Below are 7,500 nucleotides of genomic sequence, written 5' to 3'. Positions count from 1 at the left end.
ATACAGTAACTAATGTGGAGGGAGACTAGAATAGTGAGGATTGTGGCCATTTATCCATAGATCTTTCCTAGAATAAACAAAATAGTCTAATCGTACACAAATCTAAAGGTAATAGATGTGTCCCAGTATTGAAGGGATAGAACCATATGTATTTTGAAATATAAAAGCTTAACTTCAGAAACTCATGTTGGGGTATTAGAATAGTGAAGACTGTTGCCATTTATCTTCTGGCCTCCATACATTATTCCTAGGATAAACAAAATGGTCTAATCGTACACAAATCTCAAGGTAAAAATGTGCCCTAGTATTAAGGGGATTAAAACCATATGCACATTGAAATCTGAAACCTTAACTGTTAAATCTCTTCAGTGACGAGATATATTTACTTACTTATGACTGCCTACCTCAGCATTAACTCCTTTTAACCTCCTCAGTACTGGACATAATTTTACCATGAGTTTTGGGCATGATTAGACGATTTCATTTACATTAGGAAGGGTCTATGGAGGTCAGGAGATTGATAGCCACAGTCTTCACTATTTAAATCCCCAAATAAGTTTCTGCAGGCTCGTATTCTCGAACACTTGCATACTTCACCTACACCATTTCAAAAGCCTTTATTGAAATTTACACGAGTTTTTTCAAGGTGTTTTTACGTTTCTTTAGGGAGATTGATAAGATTGCTTCATTATTAACTGGAGAAACACTCTTGAAAACCCGACTAGTCATCTCCGTGGCCTTGGTAAAGCAATCGCGGCGAGAGAATAGAACATTTCTGAATACAGACGCTGAAGCTGTATAAAATTACGAACCACTGCCCAGAATGAATATGAAAACACGGTACTGTAAGGTCAAGTGATAAAAAGTTACTCCAAACGCCACAATTGTCACGAAACACTGCTAACTTGGGTACCTTTCTCCTACTGTGTTCCGAGGCGATGTGAGAATGTCTAGTGATGACTCCGCGATGTTGCGTCCGGGAAATGTGAAGAAATGCTGGGAAAGTTGACTAATTAAAGACTGCGAGTGTTTACTGTTGCTAATTGCGATCCCGTGTGTGTGTGTGTGTGTGTGTGTGTGTGTGTGTGTGTGTGTGTGAGAGAGAGAGAGAGAGAGAGAGAGAGAGAGAGAGAGAGAGAGAGAGAGAGAGAGAGAGAGAGAGAGAGAGAGAGAGAGAGAGAGAGAGAGAGAGAGAGAGAGAGAGAAACGGACTCCAAGATCTTTGAACCCTCCCAGCAAAATTACAAAAGAGAGAAAGAGGAAGAGGGAGAGAAACAAAGAAAAAGAAGGAGAACCTAATACAGTTACAAGTTCTCAGTGAGCGGAAGGACAAGTGTTTGAAGAAAAATGAAGGCGTGGCGTGAATTCCCTGAAGAGTATTCCGGTACCATTGCCTTCCTAACCAACACAATCACCTGTACTGGACAACATGTTACTTCAGATTACATACAGAGTGAGGCTTCGAAGCTTTTTTCAACCCCTTCAGTACCATGACACGTTTTCACATTCATTCTGGTTGCTATTTGGTGATTTTATACAGCTTCAGAAACTTATGTGGGGGATTAAAATAGTAAAGACTCTAGCCATTAATCTTCTGACCTTCATAGACCCTCCCTAATGTATATAAAATCATCTAATCACATCTAAAACTCAAGATAGATGTGCGTCCATGTACTGAAGGAGAGGGGAAAGCTGGCCAAGGAGAACATAATCCCTCTGATCATCTCGTGGTGAGAGAGAGCAAGGCGTTTCTGAATACTGGCCTTTGACACGTGATAATGACTCTTTCCTTTGTTTTCGTTTGTGTTACTCTTTCAGCTACACACAAATGATCTTTACTCTCAAATGAATGTTGCTAAAGTGAAGCCTCGAAGTGTTATGTGGTTTATTCCTTCCTTTGTACTCCTTTGTGTTCCTCCTTAATCCTTCAGTACCGTGATGAGTTTCCATATTCATTCTGTTTATTTATTTATTTTTTTTTATACAGCTTCAGAAACTTATGTGGGGGATTAAAATAGCGAAGACTGTGACTATTAATCTTCTGCTCTCGATAGACCCTTCCTAATCTATATGAAATGGTCTAATCGCACACAAATCTCAAGGTAAAAATGTGTCCCAGTACTGAAGGCGTTAAACAAAACTCTTCCTTTTCTCCCCACACTGGATGAAAAAAAGAGAGAGAAAAATAGAAAGACAAAAAGGGAAACAGTGTCAAAACCCACGACCCCCCCCCAAAAAAAAGGGAGGGAAAAATAAAAAAAAAGGAAAACGACAACGCACAACGACCTTTTTCTTTTTTTTTTTCCCCACGACCACGGTTATTTCCCCGCCCAGACAGCCAGCGACGACCTCTCCCTCGGGAAATCCGGCACGTGACGCTGGGTTTGTGGGTGTTACGCGTTGCCAGTCCGAATCCCGCCGGGCGTCACAATCCTCCCTCAATTTGCGGTGGATTATGTTGTTATCTTCCCCTGAGTGTGTGAGAGAGAGAGAGAGAGAGAGAGAGAGAGAGAGAGAGAGAGAGAGAGAGAGAGATGGATGGATAGATGGATGGAGAGAGGAAAGGAGGGACAGAATAAAGGAAATAAAGAACAAAGAAAAGAAGGAAGGAAGGAAGGAAGGAAGGAAAAGGGAAGGCGGGAAGGAAGAAAGAAAGAAAGGAAGAAAGAAAGAAAGGAAGAAAGGAAGGAAGAAAGAAAGAAAGGAAGGAAGATGGACAAATGGAAGGAAGGAGAGAAAGAAGGAAAAAAGAATAGAGAAAGATAAAAAGAAGGAAAAACAAAGGAAAGAAGAAAAAGAGAGCAAGCAGGTGAGATAGAAAGAAGAAAAGAAGAAAGACAGAGAGTAAAGAGAGAAGTAAAGGCAGAAATAATGAAGACAGGAAGAAATAAAGCAAGAAATAATGAAAGCAAGGAAGACAAACACTTCGAGAGAGAGAGAGAGAGAGAGAGAGAGAGAGAGAGAGAGAGAGAGAGAGAGAGAGAGAGAGAGAGAGAGAGAGAGAGAGAGAGAGAGAGAGAGAGAGAGAGAGAGAGAAGAATAAAGGGTAATAAGAGCACGAAGGAGACAAGGAAGAAAATAAATAAAGATGAGAAAAGGGAACATGACACACGGAGGTGGGGAGAAGAAGAAACGGAGAGAAGACAAAGTACAAGCAGAGGAAGAAGGGAGGAGCAACAAAAATGATAAAGGAGAGATGGAGGAAGGACGAGAAGAAAAATGAGGTAAGAACTCTAAGTGGAAAGAGAAGGAAAAGGAGAAGGAAAACCAACACTACCTCCTCCTCCTCCTCCTCCTCCTCCTCCTCCTCCTCCTTCAACGCCTTCCTCTGCGAAGATAGACAATTTATAAGATGACCTTGAGAGGGCTCAGAGCAACCCTCAATCTTTTACTCCGTCATTGAATTGATGGAGGAGGAGGAGGAAGAGGAGGAGGAGGAGGAGGAGGAGGAGGAGGAGGAGGAGGAGGAGGAGGAGGAGGACGAGAAGTGTATGATATTTTCTCACCTTTTCCTTCATTCAAACTCCAGTGCTAAGGTATTTTTCTCCTCTCTTTCTCTCTCTCTCTCTACACACACACACACACACACACACAGCCACGCCCCTCCAGCACCAGAGCTTAAGATTTACACTCACCCAAACCATACACACACATTTTTTTTCCTCTACAAACTGACACCTACATCTTTCCTATACTCTCTCTCTCTCTCTCTCTCTCTCTCTCTCTCTCTCTCTCTGATATACGTGTTATCCTATTCCTTCATCTCTCTTTGTCTTTCTCATCTCGTATCTCCCCTTTATCTATTCATGTATGTTCCTTCTTCATTCCTACCTTTCCTTTCCCTATGTACGTATTCCATTTCTTCCTTTTATTCACCTACATTTTCCGTCCTCCTCTTCTTCTTCCTCCTCCTCCTCCTCCTTCTCCTTCTCCTCCTCCTTCCTTCCTTCCTTCCTTAATACCTTTTTCTCTTTTTCCTGTTTCATATCTTCCCTTTCCTATAGGCTATTATCTCTCTCTCTCTCTCTCTCTCTCTCTCTCTCTCTCTCTCTCTCTCTCTCTCTCTCTCTCTCTCTCTCTCTCTCTCTCTCTCTCTCTCTCTCTCTCTCTCTCTCTCTCTCTCTCTCTCTCTCTCTCTCTCTCTCTCTCTCTCTCTGTATTTTCGTCGTATTTTCATCCCTCAGTGAGCATCGCTTGTTAAGAATCGAGACACCTTTTGCGACCTTCCTAGAACTGCTATCGAAAAATTTGGCGATGGAATAGAGAAAATGTTAATGCTGGAGGAGGAGGAGGAGGAGGAGGAAGAGGAGGAGGAGGAGGAGGAGGAGGAGGAGGAGGAGGAGGAGGAGGAGGAGGAGGAAGAGGAAAAGGAATACCTAAACACAGACAGGAATTTAATTAGGTTGGCTTGCCATAATAGCTTCCTTTTTTTGACGCCATAATCAGTGTAAGAGAGAGAGAGAGAGAGAGAGAGAGAGAGAGAGAGAGAGAGAGAGAGAGAGAGAGAGAGAGAGAGAGAGAGAGAGAGAGAGAGAGAGAGAGAGAGAGAGAGAGAGAGAGAGAGAGAGAGAGACTTCGAATTAGTGAGAAACAACCAAGCCCAGTCCATCTCAGTGTCTCCCAGCCCAGCCTAGCCATCCCAGTGTCTCTCAGCCCAGCCCAGTCCATCCCAGTGTCTCTCAGCCCAGCCCAGTCTATCTCAGTGTCTCTCATCCCAGCCCAGTCCATCCCAGTGTCTTCCAGCCCAGCCTAGCCATCCCAGTGTCTCTCAGCCCAGCCCAGTCCATCCCAATGTCTCTCAGCCCAGTCCAGTCCATCCCAGTGTCTCTCAGCCCAGCCCAGTCCATCCCAGTGTGTCTCAGCCCAGCCCAGTCTATCTCAGTGTCTCTCATCCCAGCCCAGTCCATCCTAGTCGATCCCAGCCCAGCACACTAACCCACACTTCGTTCCTGGAAGCTCGTAGTGAAAAATAGATCCAAGAACTTTGAGTGAATGATAAAGTTAGTTGGGTCTCGCAAGGCAGCGAGTGGGAAAGGTGAAGGAACGAGTAAAGACAGTGGATTGTGAGTAAGATAGGAGAGAGAGAGAGAGAGAGAGAGAGAGAGAGAGAGAGAGAGAGAGAGAGAGAGAGAGAGAGAGAGAGAGAGAGAGAGAGAGAGAGAGAGAGAGAGAGAGAGAGAATAGAAACAAAATCACACGAACAATAACAAAGACACACACACACACACACACACAACCCACAAGAGGCTTCAGGGACACCATTACCCTGATAGAGCCCCGGACTGCACCCCTCGCTAAGGCTTCCCGCCCATCACACACCCGCCAACAGCTCCGCCGCCTCCCCCCGCACCGCCTCGGAAGGGAAGACATGGAAAAGGAATGGAGAAAAGTGGGCAGGTGGGACAAGTGGAAAGGTCATATAGGAGGAGGAGGAGGAGGAGGAGGAGGAGGAGGAGGAGGAGGAGGAGGAGGAGGAGGAGGAGGAGGAGGAGGAATACAAAAGGAAAGGCAAACAGCAACAGACCTTTTCGTGCTCTCATTGCTACAGGGAAGAGAGACAAGACAGCACAGGAGGAGGAGGAGGAGGAGGAGGAGGAGGAGGAGATAGAGGTGAGGGATGAGCAGAAAAGGAGATGAGTGATGGATGAAAAAGAAAGGAAAAAAAGGGAGTAGTAGGAGGAAGAGAAGGAGAAGGAGGAGGAGGAGAGTGATGGGAGACAAACGAAAAGGGAAAAACAAGATGGAAGAACAGAGGAAAGAAAGAAAAGGAGGAAAACAGGAGCACTAAATGACAAACAGCAGCAGACAGGTTGCCCCACAGCATGAGAAAAACGAGTAAAGGAGAAGCGAGGAGGAGGAGGAGGAGGAGGAGGAGGAGGAGGAGGAGGAGGAGGAGGAGGAGGAGGAGGAAGAAGAAGAGGAAGAGGAGGAGACCCTGGAGACAAGAAGACAGGTAAGATTATTATTCCAGGTATAATTTTTTTTATCTTGACACGTTATCTCTCTCTCTCTCTCTCTCTCTCTCTCTCTCTCTCACCTTGTCACATGCACGTTCAATTTCAATTAAGGCTGAGCGGGCGGCCAGAGAAGACAGGTAAGTCCCAATCAAGTTTAATTAATCAGTGAACGAGGGCAGGTAGAGAGAGAGAGAGAGAGAGAGAGAGAGAGAGAGAGAGAGAGAGAGAGAGAGAGAGAGAGAGAGAGAGAGAGAGAGAGAGAGAGAGAGATGCTGCTTTTAGAATTCATACATACAGTACACACACACACACACACACACACACACACACACACACACACACACACACACACACACTGTTAATAATAATCAAAATACTACTACTACTACTACTACTACTACTACTACTACTACTACTACTACTACTACTACTAACACTACTACTACTGCTAACACTATTACTACTACTAACACTACTACTACTATTAACACTACTACTACTACTACTAACACTACTACTACTACCGCTACTAACAAACACTATTACTACTACTACTAACACTATTACTGCTGCTAATAACACTCCAACACTCCCTCTCACACAGGAAATGGCAGGAAATGGAGGATGATGCTGATATGAGACACGTGGTGGGAGAAGGTTAGGTGTCGGTCTGCTGCCTATAATTTTAACCTCTTTCCTTCTCTCTCTCTCTCTCTCTCTCTCTCTCTCTCTCTCTCTCTCTCTTTGTTCCTCCTCCCTCCTCTCCTTTCTCTCACCTCTCTCTTCCTCCCTGGCACCTCCTCTTCCTCTCTCCCTCCCTCTCCTTGCCCTCACCACAACTGCTTTCAAGGCCCACAGATTATTGTCCGTGGTCTGTTTAGTATTTCTCCTAATAATAATAAAAAAAGTCTTGTTAATCTGTCACTGTAACCATGAGAAGTCAATCTCAATAACCTGAGTAGCTTTGAATAGAACCTTTTGAATGTAGTCATGGCGAGAGGAGGTTTGAAAATATGGTTGTCTGATGTCTGAGCCCCTGTCTGCTCGCTTCATCTTCCCTAAGCCTTATCTAAGAGACTGTCGGGGTTATCTATATATCATCGTGTTTAATTCTGCTTTTTCTTTCATGAGTTTTGAAATACACAGAACTACTACCACTGTTGCTTCTACTACATTAAGAGTATCACCATCACGCGCAATCTTAAGCCTTATTTAAGAGAATATAGGGATTATTTTTATATAATCGTGGTTAATTTTGCTTTTTTCCTTCAGAAGCTTCGAAATTAATATAACTACTACCATTATAATAGCCCCTTCAGTGCTGGGACGCATTTTTACCATGAGTTTGAGTATGATTAGACCATTTTATTGACATTAGGAAGGGTCTATGGAGGTCAGAAGATTAATGGCTCGAGTCTTCACTGTTTTAATCCTCCATATTAAGTTTCTGAAGCTGTGTAGAATCACCAAACAGTAAACAGAATGATTATGGAAACGTGTCATAGCACTGAAGGGGTTAACAGTACCACCACCACAAGTAATT

Source organism: Portunus trituberculatus, chromosome 33, assembly GCF_017591435.1.
Source record: "Portunus trituberculatus isolate SZX2019 chromosome 33, ASM1759143v1, whole genome shotgun sequence".
Taxonomy (NCBI): Eukaryota; Metazoa; Arthropoda; class Malacostraca; order Decapoda; family Portunidae; genus Portunus; species Portunus trituberculatus.
Note: the sequence above shows the minus strand (reverse complement) of the source record.